The sequence below is a fragment of the Ostrea edulis genome, chromosome 1 (genome assembly GCF_947568905.1).
Source record: "Ostrea edulis chromosome 1, xbOstEdul1.1, whole genome shotgun sequence".
In the NCBI taxonomy this organism is placed as follows: domain Eukaryota; kingdom Metazoa; phylum Mollusca; class Bivalvia; order Ostreida; family Ostreidae; genus Ostrea; species Ostrea edulis.
The window spans coordinates 31,240,187-31,257,673 of record NC_079164.1 but is presented as its reverse complement, the minus strand read 5'-3'; the positions used below and the strand labels follow the sequence as shown (position 1 = coordinate 31,257,673).

Below are 17,487 nucleotides of genomic sequence, written 5' to 3'. Positions count from 1 at the left end.
CGAGACATGATTGAAATCGGTCTTAATCGTGGTGATTGTATCAAATCGTACGTAACCTTGGCGTCAGTGTGTTGATCGTAGAAATTATTTTGACTGTCAAATGTTTTAACGATTAACACGATTACTTTTCAGTCGTTATAATCGCATCAATCATCTCGCATCGTAACAACCCGAAACATATCGCATCTAATCGTGCTCCCAAATCGTGATGATCCCGGTCAATCTTTTGCAAGGTAAACACCATGCTTTGATGCGATGCGTTGCAATGCACCACGATCTGTCAAGATAGTTATGATACAAACATCCTACAAATGCCACATTGTCATCAACCTCTATATATATATAACTCTCTCTATATATATAACTCTCTCTCTCTCTCTCTCTCTATATATATATATATATATATATATATATATATATATTACATATACATGTGTGTATACATGTATGTATATATATATATAGATATATATATATATATACATATACACACACACACACACCAGTTGGGGTCCAATCGTAGCTCAAACGGTGATCATCTTCGATCAAGAAAGATATCGCGATCAAATTTGTATCCTATAGCAACATAGCGTACCGGTTCGTAATCAACGAATCTGCACGCACAGGGAAATAAATCATGACTATTCGTAAAACACAACAAATTCCTTATGCCTATGTGCTATACTATGCTATTTTAATCTATGTGAGTAGATGTCATTACTTAAATCATATGTAATATTGTTTAGAAATATCAATTGTGTAAGATATGTTAAGGGGGTACTCTAATCTCGGCTGAGATTCGGCTTGGCTGAATATTTGGACTGACGCCTTCACCGAATCTCGGAGCAGTCCTTCATAATTCATGTCTGGAAATTTACTTTCAGCTTCAGCCAGCTCTAGCAATTAATGTGCACTTAGGTGACACTGCTGTTCGCTTCAATTAAGTTATTTGACTGTTAAACTAACTCTCTATCACTATTAATACTGTATTACTTGTCGTCTAAATATGTAAATTCCATAAAATAAACCATCATTAATTTTCCCGTTCAATATGAAGACTTCTATGGCGCAATATTTTATCTCCCAAAATTGAAGAATTCCTATAGTTTGTTTTTTGAATTAGCGGAATGCAAGTAGGTATGTAGAGATACGATGTATCAGTTACTAGATAAAGCAGACTATAGGAACTCTTCAATTCCAGGAGATAAAATATTGTGTCATGGAAATCTTCATTTGAACGGAACATGTAGTGCCTGTTTTCATTTTGGGATTTTTATACCTAAATGGTAAGTAATACAGCATTAATAGTGATAGAGAGTTAGTTTAACAGTCAAATCACTTAATTGAAGCGAACAGCAGTGTCACCTAAGTGCACATTTTAAATTGCTAGAATTGGCTGAAGCTGAAAGTAAATTTCCAGACATGAATCATGAAGGACTGCTCCGAGATTCGGCGAAGGTGTCAGTCAAAATATTCAGCCGAGCCGAATCTCAACCGAGATTAAGGGGTACTCTACAACGGCATAATGGCTGACTTCCTTTTAAAACATGGTGGAAAATATAAATATCAGCAATATTTGTCTATTGATTTAAAAAAGTATCGCCTGGCTGAGTAGGTTAGCACGTCGACTGCTGAACTGTAGTGCGTGTGTTTGAGTCCAGCTGGGGTTTTAAATTTTTCTCAAATTGCTTTCAAATAAAACTGTAATTTTTTACTAAATAAAGTAAATTTGAAAGTTTTCAATTTCAAAATATTGTTGTACATATCCCCTTTTCATCCATATCAAATTTCTCTGGTGTAGCATACCTCCTTAAAACAATACAAACTGTTACTGACGACATTTTTCCCTCAACTATCCAATTATACATCAATCAACTCAAAGTGGTATAACTAATATAATCCCATAGATCTAAAAAAAAAAAAAAAAAAAAAAAAAAAAAAAAAAAAAAATTCAGCAAAATAAAAAAGGGAATATTGTTTGAGAGCATACCTATTACAATGAGCGTTTCATATAACCCGCCTTTGTGTTGTATACACGGAAATAGGAACGATGATTGCCTCCGTGGTCGAGTGGTTAGTGCATCGCGCTCAAAATCACACGGCCTCTCACCTCTGGTCGGCGCGGGTTCGAATCCTACTCGCGCCGGTAAGTGAGAAAGTTTCCAAGTTTACTTTAGGAAGATCGGTGGAGACCAGCTTGTAGCTGGGTTCTCTCTTCCACCAATAAAAACTGGGCGCCACCAGATAACTGAAAAACTGTTGAGTGTGGCGAAAAACAGCAAAACAAACACATACAAAGATGGAAACTGACGTGAGGAACTACACGTTTCGTTTGTTTAAAATATTACATCGTTTCATGAATGACAAGAAGTACTATACGTGTAAGAAAGTAATAATTACGTAAATGTGCCACTCAAATGAAATTTTGATAGTGGATTTTCTATAAAATTGTTTACAAATATGACACGTGCTCGGTGTCTCTCTTTCGCTTTTTTCCGAACTGGTGACCTCCTAGGTCAATGCACATCGGAGATTAATTACCGACAGGATGACAGTGATTCATGAATCAACATTTTCTACTAATTGGACGGGTTTATTGCTTCTGATTATACTAAGTTAAATATATTCAATCACATATATGTTAAATATTTGTCCTGTTATTTTTCAATTCACTTACTGTCAGTTACAGCTTGTATTGCTTTAAAATATGAAAGGTGAAGATAACGAACAATGATCAATCTCATAACTCCTATACAAAATAGAGAGGTGGGCAAACACGGATCCCTGGATACAACAGAGGTGGGATCTATTCACAAACTATCTTACGACGAAGATCAAACTTTACAAACACTGTAACTTTCTTATTTTACATCTCTTGTAGACTTTCTTAATTAATATGTAAAGTACATCCATGGTTTATAAAACATGTACACATAATTATGACCTTGTGATCGGTATTTGATTTTCAGATAGAATTATTTTCCCGACATAATCGTAAGATATTTTGTGACTAAGGACCCTGGGATCAGGTGCCTAGGAGGAGAAAATATTCCCTGTCGACCGGTGACACCCGCCGTGAGCCCTATATCTTGTTCAAGTGAACGGACTTATCTGTAGTTAAAATCAATGTTCCAAGAACGACCTAACAATCGGTATGAAACACGTCAGACAGCATTTGACCTAATAATAGGTTGTATTGGCAAACTAGATCGTTATAAGCACAATAATCAATAACTGTTGAAATATTGCATCTTCACAAGTCAAGGGTTATTGATTCGTTACCTCGCACTAACCCTTGACATCAGTTTGTTCTGATTGGTTCCCACGAATGGGTGGGAACCAATGAGAATGCGGTTCTATTACTAACAACGCAAAGCGAGATTCAAATAAAAACACGTGTATTGATATTTACAGTTATGGCTATTTCAATCGTTTAAGCAATATTGTCTTAAACAAAAAAGATTTCCCAACTTGATCTACTATCAATAAACGAAATTAGTAGTGTAAATATTATAATTACGCGTGTTTATCAATACAGTACACCATAACAAGATGCAGATATTTCATTGGATGTTTTATTTATAGTTGACTGAGTAATGGTTTAATGAGCCCAACTTTTATATAGCGTCTGCTGTCAAAGGTTAGTGCGAGGTAACGAATCAATAACCCTTGACTTGTGAAGATGGGACTATTGTTGAAATGATTTTTTTTAAATATGGGTGACATTGGCCTTTACAAAATGATCTGTAGTGATATTTTGTAGAAAAAATATGCTGCACATATTATGAACGAAATTCCATCGTCCGTGTGACACCGTGTTACGCGGAGGGCTCTCGGTTTCAAGGCTGGTGCAGAAATAGCAACGTCGAAGGCACCGATTTCTTTCTAGGCCCATGATGAAACATGGATTTTTGGTCCACGAGGGTTCGTGTTTTTCGGGGAATATTCATGGCCTGTAGTGCATGTTCTGAGTGACCTTGATCTGTCCAAAATAAACCACGAGATACCTTGGTTCAAAAGACCAATAACTGTTGAAATATCATTGAAATAAAGTTTTTCATATATAAGGTATATGTTCTGATTGACCTTGACCTTTACAAAATGACCTTTGTCTAAAACTATTTGCCTATCAATTATTTAAGTGAAATATGATTAACACTTGTTCAAAGCTGTTATATTAAAGAAAATTATAAGGTATCTCTGAATGATCTTGACCTTTCCAATACGACCTTGGTCCAAAAGTCTCTATATATATTTGTGATCATTTATAATAAATTTTTGATTAATAGTTTAGGCGAAGGAACTTTTATATGAAGAAATAATGAGATAAGAAACTTAAGTTTTGAGTGACCTTGACCTTTCCAAAATGATCATAAAAGACCTTGTACTAAAGGTAATTGTCCCAAAGAACATTTGTGATCAAATATATCAATTTCTAATGAAAGGTTTAGTAGATATGAGCTCGGACCGGAGAGGTCAAAATATTATACCCTTTGCAACTCCATGCATGTGGTATAAAAATCTTTTTAAAATCACAACAGCCGAGGAAGACCACGACCAAGGTGACCGATGTGGCCCAGTGGTTTCTTGTTATTCAAATCCTACACAGAAACCGTTTTCTGAAGGTCATATCACTGTTCATAATAGATAAACCTTACAGATCAAAAGGTCTGCTATTAAAAACAAGGCAATGAAAACTATATTTTACATGTATTACTACTCGTATGAATATTGAAAACAAACAAGATCTGTTTGTGAAACACAAATGCCCCCGATAATGGCCAATTCCGAAAATGGTCAAGGTCACAAGGACAAATATGGTACCAGTAGAAAGATCTTGTCACAAGAAATGCTCATGTATAATATGAAAGCTCTAATATTTACCATTTAGAAGGTATGACCAATGTCAGTTTTTTTTAAAAGTAGGTCAAATGTCAAGGTCAAAAGGTATAGTATCTACGGAAAGGTCTTGTCACAAGGAATACTCATGTGAAATATCAAAGCTCTATAACTTACTGTTCAAAAGTTAAAATTTTCAAAAAGTAGGTCAAACTCCAAGGTCAAGGTCACAGGGTCAACAATGCTGGTACCCACGCAAAAGTCTTGTCACAAGGAATATTTAAATGAAATATCACTTACTGTTCAAAAGTTATTAACAATGTTAAAGTTTCAGACAGAATGACAAAAACAAAATGTCCCCGATCTTCGATCTCGGGGGCATAAAACTACCAACAAAACCCGTGTAAATCTTTCCAGTACTTTCTTACCGAATTTGACACATTTTTCTTATCAAAGTTTGTATATCAATTTTGTCTAATGACAAATTTTAAAGATCTCTTCCAGCATATTCTTTTAAACAAAAAGTTGACACTCGAAATTTCCCCGGGCGACAATTGATGGAAACACCAATGTTTTTTGTACCTTATTGGTATTCCCAACGTTTAGCAGTTCTCCTTTGCAACAAGACATTAATATGTTCGTACAATTGTACTGGTTATAGGACAAGCTTTGTAATAAGTCAGCAGTATGCAACATGCCTATTCTAATGGAATTTTAAGGTCGTTTATTTAAAAGATGTCGTGACGCTGAAAAACATGTAACCTTGGTACAAAAACGGGAATCGCGACACTCATTTTTCTGTGTAAAAAGATTGTATACATTGAATAGCTGTTACAGACAAAATCTATCAAAACGTATTCCAAATTAAAGCATGAAAGTAATTTCTTCTTAAGGAGGTACAAATTGATCAAGCATATCGAACTTGCGATGAATGAAACACATTGGATACATATAATAAAGTTAAAATGTTGGAAATTTTAGATATTCCCTATGAAATATTTTTCCATAAAACGCATTTTATGACTATGATACACATCCAAAAATGGTCTTCGTCTTAGAATAGTTTCGTAAACATGCCTAAATATAGCGCTTGGTAAAGTAAAGGTTAAATGGCGCAGAGCAGGTGTAGCAGTGTTAAAAATATTTGGCATTTTAATTAATTCTAAACAATCAATTAAAATTTAAAGCAGTGGTAGGTCGTGCAATTTAATCTATTCCAACTACAATTGAAACACAATATTTATGGAATTGAAATTTTGGCGCTCAGCGTAAATTCGCTCACATAAGCAGGCTGTGCAGCACTCTCTGACAAAAAATAAGGGCTAATTTTACGGCTTAACTTACGAAAACTTAGGGCTAAAATTAAGAATTTCATAAGAACATTAGAGCAATTCAGATATTTCAATGATCTTACTTTCGCGATTTTGACAATAAAGAACCTCACAAAAACACTCTCCGTGCAGGAAGGGCGTATTCCAGCTAATATTGGCTATACCCTTGATAGTCACATCATTGTTACAAAGTCACGAGCAATAAACAGCTTGACACATGGATTCAATGGTCAAATTTAGTTTGAATGCGTCTTCAAATTTGCTAGAATAGAAATATATTTTTAAAAAATAGGAATTGACAGCCAAAATTTCCCTTGAATATAACAAAACTAAAATTAGAAATTTTAGGGTCGTTGGACAGTCTGTATGAAAGGTGAATATAACGAACAGTGTTCAATCTCAATTCCTACAAGCAATACAAAATAGATAGTTGGGCAAACACAGACCCCTGGACACACCAGAGGTGGGATCAGGTGCCTAGGAGGAGTAAGCATCCCCTGTCGACTGGTCACACCCGCCGTGAACCCTATATCCTGATCAGGTAAACGGAGTTATCCGCAGTCAAAATCAGTGTGCCAAGAACGGCTTAACAATCAGTATGAAACACGTCAGACAGCATTTGACCCAATGATATGTTGTATTGACGAACTAGGTCGTTATAACGACCATAGAATTTGCAAAATGCTGACTTCAATCGAGACTGTTGAAACCCCAGTACCATCAACTTGTTTGTCAGTAGCTTACCTCGATTTAAAAACTGATTATACGCAGAACAAGCTCTTGCATATCGAATCAGTTGAGATATATAAACACCATATGCAGGTGATAATGGAATATTGCTACATAAATATGGGAAGTTGACGATGGAGAAGCTGAAATCATCCCTTTTATCATACAGTTGAGTTGTCAGTCTGCCGTTAATGTCTACTTCCAATAAAATATCTAAGTATGAAGCAGAAGTGGACGACTCTGTGGTGTCCTTCATTTCGAGCTCACAGGGATATATCAAATCGACATATGAATGAAAGTTATTATTGTTAATAGACAAAACGTCATCGATATATCGAAATGTCGAATTGAAGGCCACAGCAAGAGATTTCTTCTTCTCACGTATAATAAGAAAACATCGCAGGCAAAAACATTCAAATACACCTAACAGATAACGGATGCACGGTGAATTTCGATGCACAGATATTTATAAAGCACATAGCACGTGCAATAATTACCACACGAGACTGTATTTAATTTAACAATTTGCAAATTCACTGAAAATGTAAAAAAAAAAGTTGCAGTAGTACTTGAAAGCTACAAACAATGAATCCGAACTAGATGGCAGAATAAAATAGCATCTGATTCATCCAGGTGTGATAAAGTGTAGGCATTACTTGATACAATAATCAGAAATCAATACATAACAAAATGTGTATGCTGTTTCGACTTAAGTTCACAACATCCATCTGTACTCTGATGTTGATATAAAAAGAAGCCATAGTTCCTCATTGACAATATCTTCGTAGTCTTTGGTGAGTTACACCTACAGTTAGCCCTCTACCTTAATAATGTAAATGGAATAATCCGTAGTTCAAATCAGTATGTAAAGAACGGTCTAATAATTGCTATGAAACATGTCATATAGCACTCGACCTGGCGACAGGTTGTATTTGCAAATAAGATCATTATAACATAGAATTTGCAAAGTGCTGAATTCAAACGAGACTGTTGAAACATCAACTTATTTGTTATTAGTCTGTCTTGATTCAAAACATTATACGTTGAACATACTCTCGCACATCGAATCAATTGAGTATGGTGTCCGGATAGGGACATTTGCAAAAGCGTGACTGCGCGTTAGTCACATCACGCCAACAAGCAACGCACCTTCGCGCTCTCACGCCAACAAGCAACGCGCCTTGGCGCTCTCACGACAACAAGCAACGCGCCTTCGCGCTCTCACGCCAACAAGCAACGCGCCTTGGCGCTCTCACGACAATAAGCAACGCACCTTCGCACTTTCTCGCCAACAAGCAAACCACCTTCGTGCTCACGCGCCAACAAGCAACGCGCCTTCGCGCTCTCACGCCAACAAGCAACGCACCTTCGCGCTCTCACGCCAACAAGCAACGCGCCTTCGCGCTCTCACAACAACAAGCAACGCACCTTCGCGCCGTCACGCCAACAAGCAACGCGCCTTCGCACCGTCACGCCAACAAGCAATACGCCTTCGCACCGTGTTGCTTGTTGGTGTGACGGTGCGTTACTTGTCGGCGTGAAGGCGCGTTGCTTGTCTGCGCGAAGGCGCGTTGCTAGTTGGCGTGGCGGCGTGTTGTGACTAACGCGCAGTCACGCTTTTGCAAATGGCCCTATCCGGATATAATAGTTGAGAGACATAATGCCATATGCAGGTATTAATGGAAATTGCTACATAAATATGGGAAGTTGATGGACAAGCTGACTGTCATGAAGTCATGACAAAAAACAATAAAGTACTTTTTTTATGTTTTACGTCAGTACATATAACAAAGGTATTGAAGTTAAACTTTCCTTCTATGAACCCCAACACTCCCTTGACTTCAGTGGTTTAGTGTTGACAAATAAATCAAAACACGGATTTCCAAACAGGTGTCATTTATCATCGAATAACATTTTATATAATACATAAATGGAACTCTAGGATACCTTAGAACAGTATCATACACCTTCATAGAATGAAATAAAACACATGCGCTATTACAATATCGAACTATCTATTAATCTATATATACATGTAGATACTCTCCCAGTGTATGAATTATTGCATAAAATACACATGTGAAATTGAAGGTTCTATCACTGACCTAAGTTAACGTTTTTCAAAAGTAGGTCAAACTCCAAAGTCAAGAAGTAATCAAAATTCGTTACCTAAGAAAGGTGTAGTCACAAGGAATATACATATGAAATATGGAAGCCATATTACTAACCATTCCAAATTATAGCCTAAGTTGAAGTTTCTGTGGACAGACGGAGAGACCTGAAAGTAAATGCTATTACAGGGGCATAAAATGCCAAGAGTTATTAGGATTAATGGTGTGGATGACGATGAGTGTTTGAACAAGAGGTACTGTGAGCAATGCTCACTAAGAATACCCCCCGTTTACCCCAATCTCCCAAAGGGTGTTGGTAATATGTATAAACTACCTCTTTTCTGAGTGTAAAAAACAAATGGCATGACAAACCGAACCATATTGCTACTTCGATGTCCAGTGCGCGTGACCTTTGACCTTTTGACCCCAAAATCGATAGGGAACATCTTCGTCCCATGGGTAGTCCATATATATGATATGGTGACGGTAGGTGGAAAGGATAATGCTTTAGAGCCCGGAAACCATTGCGTCTACAGACGGACGGACAGACAGACGGACAACCCGATTCCAGTATACCCCCCCCCCCCCCCACAACTTGTTGCAGGGGTATAAAAATAGATCTCACCCACCAACATCGTGTTTTCTGTAACTGGCTTATAATAAATTATCCTGCTTTGTAGAGTGGTATGAACTTTTCTATACAACTGATTTCAACAATACAGACAATCATTTGAATCATTTAAGATTCCTGCCGTCTTAATGGTTCAAACTTTTTTCTGTTCTCAATGATGAGTTCATGTTTTGTATTTGTATATTTTCAGCAACTAGCACTGAAGATTACTTCATATTCATTAACAAATGACGAACAGTTTGAAACGAAGAAGAAACGACCTCGAAGACAACTTTGCGAACTAGATGCAGTGTTTAAAGATTGGATGATGACACACGTCCGAGAGTAAATCCAACTTTTATTCAAATACCGCAAATGCAGCAGAAACAGACATAAACTTTATTAAGAAAAGAATAGCATGTGACGGCACCGACAAGAGCCACATTAAATGGTATAGAAGTACATTTACCAACACCTTAACATTCTAGTTCAAAATGTGAAGAATATACTGAGAATAGAGGTCATAAGGGGAAAAGCAAATGACTGATTTCCATACACACTCCTCATTTTTCTGGTGAAGTGGTGAAAAAGGAACTGCGCCTTACAACTCTTTAAAGTTTAAAATCTTTTTTTATTTATTATTATTATTTTATTTTTTTTTTTTTTGGTTTTGCATTAGATATCTTTTCAGCAACTAGAACTGAAGATGAAATTATATGGATTAACACATGACAAATCGTTTCAAACGAAGAGGAAGAAACGACCACGAAGACGGCTTTGCGAAATAGATGCAATGGTTTAAAACACCCTTCCACAGAAGCAAAAAAAAATCACCAAAATTCCCTCAACTAATAAAGTAGTCAAAATCCAAAATCTGTGTGTGTGTGTGTGTGTGTGTGTGTGTGTGTGTGTGTGTGTGTGTATACACATACACATATATATATATATATATATAGAGAGAGAGAGAGAGAGAGAGAGAGAGATGTCCCCATTCACGGTGATGGGCTGCAAAATTTAGGCCCATGATCGGTGCTTACGGCAGGGAATGATTTTTGTTGTGCCACACCTGCTGTAACACGGGACCTCAGTTTTTGCGGTTTCATCCAAAGGACTGACCCATTTAGTCGCCTCTTACAACATGCAAGGGGTACTGAGCAACTATTCTAAACCAGATCCCCACGGGATTTTGGGAATAGAGGTAATGAGGAAAATTTCGAGAGGTCAACTTTGATGTTGACTTCTTACTCCTAGATTAACACGATTAAAAAAACACAAACTTTTATCTAATCATTCCTTAAGGGAGCAAAGATTGACAAAAATGGGATTACCTTATCTGAGAACCAATTTAAACTTAAGTTTATATCAATACAATTTTCTGTTACATGTATATTGATGGGAACCAAATCTTAACCATAATCTACATTGAGAGTCTTCCCTCTTTCACATCCAGTTCCTTACAATCTCAAAGCGGATGCTTTATCGTCTACGCTATCATTCTTGTCCTGGAGGAAAACCATGTTTGAGACTGACCTATCTTCCTTGTCATTTAAATAGCATTCCTCGTCGAACTGCAGACAGTTCTGGAAAGCATAAGTACAAAATATCGTGTGGTCTTCTTGAAATTTCGAAATCATTTATACAAAATCAATGTTAGCATTTTGTAAATGTTGATATTAATCATTCGAGTTTCATTGGACTTGATGAAACTTTTAGACTAACACATGCAGTCCAACTAGGTTCATAAAGACAATCATTTATTCCTCTCATGGTAAGTCTGATGAGGAATGGATATTTTTAGACCTAAACAATAGTGGATATACATGGCCTGCAGTGTCGGATCAACTGAGCTTCCTTAGAAGGATATTCTGAATACAGATGAGAATGAATATTGGTGACACAGTATTCAATATTGAACTTTTACGAGAAGGGCGACAGTAGTATCAATAAAGTCACTAAAATTCACTCAATTGACTAAACCATGATCTATGCGTTAGCAACTAAAACATAACTCTCTAAGAATATACTGCGGCAGACCAAAGAGCTACAGATCCACAACTCATAAAACCTTCGATTTACAGCGCACAAAAATCTCACACCTGAAGCCGCAAATCGCTGTATTCTTGCATTGCCGTCTCAAAAATTAAATATAAAAAAATTCTAGCATACTCCCATATAAACTTGTGTCCAAACATCTTTAAGCATTGATTAAAGCTTCATCTGAAGCGAAACCCCACAGCTTGAAAATACTTCGTTTCTGAACGTAGGCATGATCGGTAGCCAGTTAATTCAAAGCCTGGCTCATTTTCATACCCGTACTCTTTCTAAAACAGTCTATATGAAATAATGTCCCAACAAATACAGGTCACCTGAGTCACACAGGTGACCTATTGCAGTTGCTCAGCGTCCGTCGTTATGCGTTAACAATTGAACATTTTACTACCGGTACCATTTCAATTCTTTTCAAGTTTGGTATGAAGTAGCTTTGGGACAAGGAGGGTATAAATTATAAATTTCAGGACTTCTGCACCCCAGGGTCTAGGGGGTAGGGTAAAAACCTGTTAAAATTGACGGCTTTCATTAGTTTGGTCTCCATCCCCACCAAGTTTTGTTTTTACATATCAGTATTAAAAACGGATTGGCCACACTAGGGTATCATAACGTATTAGTATTACATTTCAATACTCGATCAAGAGCGTATTTTACCGCAAAACCCGAGGTCCCGTGTCACAGCAGGTGTGACACGATTAAGACCCCTCCCTGCTCAATGGCCATAAGCGACGAGCATTGGCCTAAATTTTGCAACCCTTCACCGGCAGTGGTGACGTCTCCAAAAGAGTGAAATATTCTCAAGAGGGACGTTAAACAATATTCAATCAATCATTCATAACTCGTATAAGCAATACAAAATAGATAGTTGGGCAAACACGGACCCCTGGACACAAAAGAGGTGGAATCAGGTGCCTGGGAGGAGTAAGCATCCCCTGTCGACCGGTCACACCCGCCGTGAGCCCTATATCCTGATCAGGTAAACGGAGTTATCCGTAGTCAAAATCAGTGTGCCAAGAACGGCTTAACAATCAGTATGAAACACGTCAGACAGCATTTGACCCAATGATGGGTTGTATTGGCAAACTAGATCCTTATAACAACCATAGAATTTGCGAAATGCTGACTTTAATCGAGATTGTTGAAACCCCTTTACCATCAACTTGTTTGTCAGTAGCTTGCCTCAATTTAAAAACTGACCATACGCAGAACAAGCTGATAATGGAATATTGCTACATAATGATGGGAAGTTGACGATGGTCGGAGAAGCTGAAATCATCCCGTTTGTCATACAGTTGAGGTGTCAGTCTGTCGCTAATACAGGTGTATATATAATTCAGAATTCGTGACATGTTTAGCATGATTTGTGTCGTACCTGTGAGTTTGACTGAATAAAATTGTATAACAACTTTTATAATAAAAGAAAATACAAGACTTATGCATAATAAATTTACAATCGATTTTTCATACTGCAAAGACTTTTTCTAAAGTTCCAACATGAATCAAGGTATATGTACGAGTGAAGATTTGACACCTAATCATGCATGCAAAGATGAAATGATTAGTCTTTTGTTTTTATTTCAATAATTGTCAGATAAATGAACGAAGTACAGATATTCTAAAACGTAATACTAACAAGTCAGTATTACATATATTTAACGAAATCGTGCTTCAATATACAGGTATAACCGTCAAAGTTAGCCGTTGACTGTCAAGGTCAGCTCTTCTCGCAAAAGTCCAATATTTGCAATATAACGACACGCATCACTATTTTTGAAAGAATTTTAAAAATAAAACCCATATGTAATACCTGTCCATGGACAGAATATTAGCACTTTCTTAAACAGCATTCAGTAAAATAAAATCCATAAAGATTGCATATCTAACAAATTACATGCACCTGGGAAGAATTTCTAAAGACGATATGCAAATTTCAGCTTACACAATTCGCATTTTAGTTTGATTATTAGCTTCAGACTTCACGTCAAGAACTGGTTTCTATACCGTATTTCGTTATTCCCACTCTTGAAATGGAAATTATTCTGAGTCATCTACGTTTTAAACAGACATAAGTTGATTTTAAAAATGCAGTATACAACATATTTTAACTATTCCTTTCACTAACAGAAAAGTCAAAGCACTAGAAAATAGATGTACCTCAATATCCACCTTAATTCTATCATTTTCATTATTAATATTGCGTACTCTTATCTGGGTGACTTTCCTTGTATTGTTTAATGGTGAATACTGTCCTTCCAGTATGCTCGCGTTAGACAAGTGTCCCTGTTGCATCTATAGTTCTAATTGCAATTGCCTTCTGACCTCAGTACTAAACAGAATAGTTCTTGCCTTCCTTGTTGTTACCAAAAGGATAAACTACCAGTCTACTCAGCCGGGGAGAACCTATGATACGAGGTGTCTTCATTGAATGTCGTCCACTAGGAGAACTTCGTCGTTTCTCAAAAATTCCCTATTTTTGGTCTCCTCTGTCGTATGGGGTCGTTGATGGGTAGGGTATGCTACTCTAAAATATGTTGAACAAATACGATAAATATATCTTATTTTCATATGTTACATACATTGCATGAAGACTGCATTTGTTTCCACGCGATAGTAGATAACACTTACTCTGATTTACCCAATGGTTTCTATATCTAGAACCTACAAGATTTTTCTTATCAATTTATGGTACTCACGGATCTTTATCACCTTAGTCAAGGCGCTTATGTTTTTGGTCCTTATACAAAACCTGTTGTATGAATTTTATGTGCATAAAATAAAAGCAATCTCAGAAGATTTGTATTGCCCAATTTGTCATTGGACATTCGTCGCTGACTTAAAAATATTCCAGTTGTTGATAATTCGCTGCGGCTATTTTGTATCGCGTTATTTAAAGAAAACTTGAGAATTTCCAACAAAATTACGTCACAACATACCGATGACGTCAGCATTTACAATTATTGTCAATCGTAACTGCTCGGCTATTTCCGTAACCGCTCAGAAACCTCGTATATAGATCGACGACATCAAAGTCGGTTGTTAAGTGTGCACTAATGTAACTATGACGTCACAGATGTTACAATTTCAAACACGATTGACTAATTGATTGATGGATTTGGCTTTTTTTTTTTACGTCCCGTCGAAAATTGAGACATCACCAGCTGTATGTGAAATATCACAGATTTAGACTTATGCTTAGCGCTCAAGGACGTAGCAGTTAGGGTTATTTATCATGTCAATGCCTGCCGCGACACGGGACCTCCGTTTACAATATCATATCCAAAAGACCCGTGTTTCTCACTTCTAAATGCCGAGCGTTTTGACGAAGGAGCAATCATTGCCTATTCAACGTCTAAGGTTTGACGCAGCCATGGCCTTAGTGAGACTAACTCACCACCTCCCGGTTACGACGCGAACGCTCTATCACTGAGCTACCGCGACCGGTTATGAAACACGAGCTTTGGGGCTAAAACAAATACATCTAAGATATACATATCTAAGGTATTCTACCACTATCAAGTTACACTTACAAGACGCTAATGATACCAAAACTGAATATCTGGTGAAAATTAATCTAGCTTCTTATTAACTCGTTATATAAGGATTCGGTTCTAATATTATACCTTCTTCCACATGCACGCTTCCAGCGAATAAATGCATCGATTTGATGCAATCTTCTTCCCTGTTACGAAAAAGGACGAGTGTGATCCGATTTAACTCGTGTCTACATGGAGGTAACTACTAACGTAAAATCTAGAATCATTAGAGAGCATGACCGTGTACAATTTTGGTGTTGATTCAGCCTCTGTCTGGTACACGTGACTGCACTCTGTAACGTCAGTGAAGCGGTTTAAATTGTAAGCAGCGGATTCCATGACAGTTCAAAGAAAGGTGAAGATAATGAACAGTGATCAATCTTGTAACTCCTTTAAGGAATACAAAATAGAGCTGGGCAAAAACGGACCCCTGGATATACCAGAGGTGGTATCAAGTGTAAGAATCCCCTGTTGACCAGTCACACCCGCCATATGTAATGGACACTATACGAGTGCGAATGGAGCTACCCTGACGTTCAGTCGTTTTCCTCTTCGTATTCACACCAGTCATTAACATATTCTGTAAGCGATGTTGCCGTACATACGCTTTTTGACACAGTGTTGTCATAGACGGTCGACCAGGTGGTCTTGAACAGTCATTTATTGATTCTGTCTTACTATGCCGCCTTAACAACCGGTATATTTCACAGAGCTGAACAATAAAACGTCTTAAACGCCGCATGGTCTTATTTTCTCCCTCTACTATTCACTTTGCATCTACAATCCCCAACATAATAACTTTTTAACAAGCATTCCGAGAATATTGCATACGCAATACATGTCCCCTACCGGAGCCCCCATTAATTGACGGATTTACGTAATATGCGAAAGAATGTACATTAGATTTTAATGTCGGTTGACCTTGAATTGTGGCTTAAAACGTTGGTATCAAGTCACCATGTACCAATATCGATTTAGTGTGATGTTTCCTTGTCCACACAGTGAATGCATGTAGTTTTTATCAGGTATAAAATAGTATTAATTATTAAATTCAATTAATAAATATGTAGTATATATCCTATATGTCAGAAAGTAAATCTGGTGTTGAATAACTATACATGTATATATAAATTATAGGTGTTACTCAACAAAGAATAGGTGCACCGTACCTGTTACGGATATCCTGTAACAGTTACATGTACAAGTATCGGTACACGTTGGTTTGCTAAGCCGCTCAAAATACATGCTACTTACTAATTTTGATAATGACAGAAACAAGTGCATGTTAAACTGATATTAGTTCATGTCCCTTTACTGTTTTAAAAATGTAATTTTGTCGTCAAAAGTGTACATGTGTGGTCCTTGAAATGACGACTGAAAATAGTTTCTATCTATTTTTTTTATACTGGATAGGAATAATTATCAGGTCATTGCATATGTTTAGATAATGTGTTCTGTATGTCCTAATCATACATACGCCCTTCCACCAAAGGAACATTCTCCCAATCCCTAATGCATATGCCCATGCATACTAATACACATTTTATATAAACAATATAAGAACTGAAGAAATATAATGAGTACATCCTAAATTTATCTTACTTTCATATTTTACATATATTGCAAGGAGATTATCTAGAACCTACATGGTTATTCTTGACATTTCATGGTACTCAAAATTTTTCTCACCTCAGCCAAGACGGTTATGTTTTCTGTCCTTATAAAACAAACTGTTGAGTTGAATAATGAATGGCGGACAATCAATCCCGAACGAGTCTAAAGGCAGCTCCCTGCACACCATGTGACCATAATTATGACGTCACACACAAAGTGAAAGTAGGCCTAAATTCTAGTAAGAAAACGGTCAAATCCCCGTCTCAGTAGTGTCGTTTGCTTTTTAATTTAATGTTATGATATTTAATGTGTTACTCAAGGTAACAAAGATATTAATTGAGGAGAGCAATAATTGAATTGATGTGCACATTAATTCATTTGATGAGATCAATAGTTGATTTAATGCGCTCATTAATTCAATTATTGCTCTCTTCAATTGATATAATGATATCTTTAATTCATTTGAAGAGAGCATTAATTCTTTTATAGAGAGCAACAATATAATTAAAGATATCTTCAATTCAACATATCCACAACTGAATTAATGATATCTTTAATTGAATTGTTGCTCTCTTTAAAAGAATTGATGCGCGCATTATTTCCTTAAACAAAAGCATTGTAAATGATTTAAAGGTATTTTCAATTGAATTAAAGAGATCATCAAAGGGTTT

General features: G+C 36.7%; 1 long non-coding RNA gene across 1 annotated transcript; it reads right to left on the bottom strand.

Moving 5' to 3' along the window:
• Positions 1-10,261: 10,261 nt before the first annotated feature.
• LOC130047931 (uncharacterized) lies at positions 10,262-16,995 on the bottom strand. The gene is made up of 2 exons (XR_008796763.1): positions 16,892-16,995; positions 10,262-14,190 (listed from the first exon to the last, which is right to left on the bottom strand). It is a non-coding gene; the product is annotated as an uncharacterized LOC130047931 (long non-coding RNA).
• Positions 16,996-17,487: the final 492 nt, after the last annotated feature.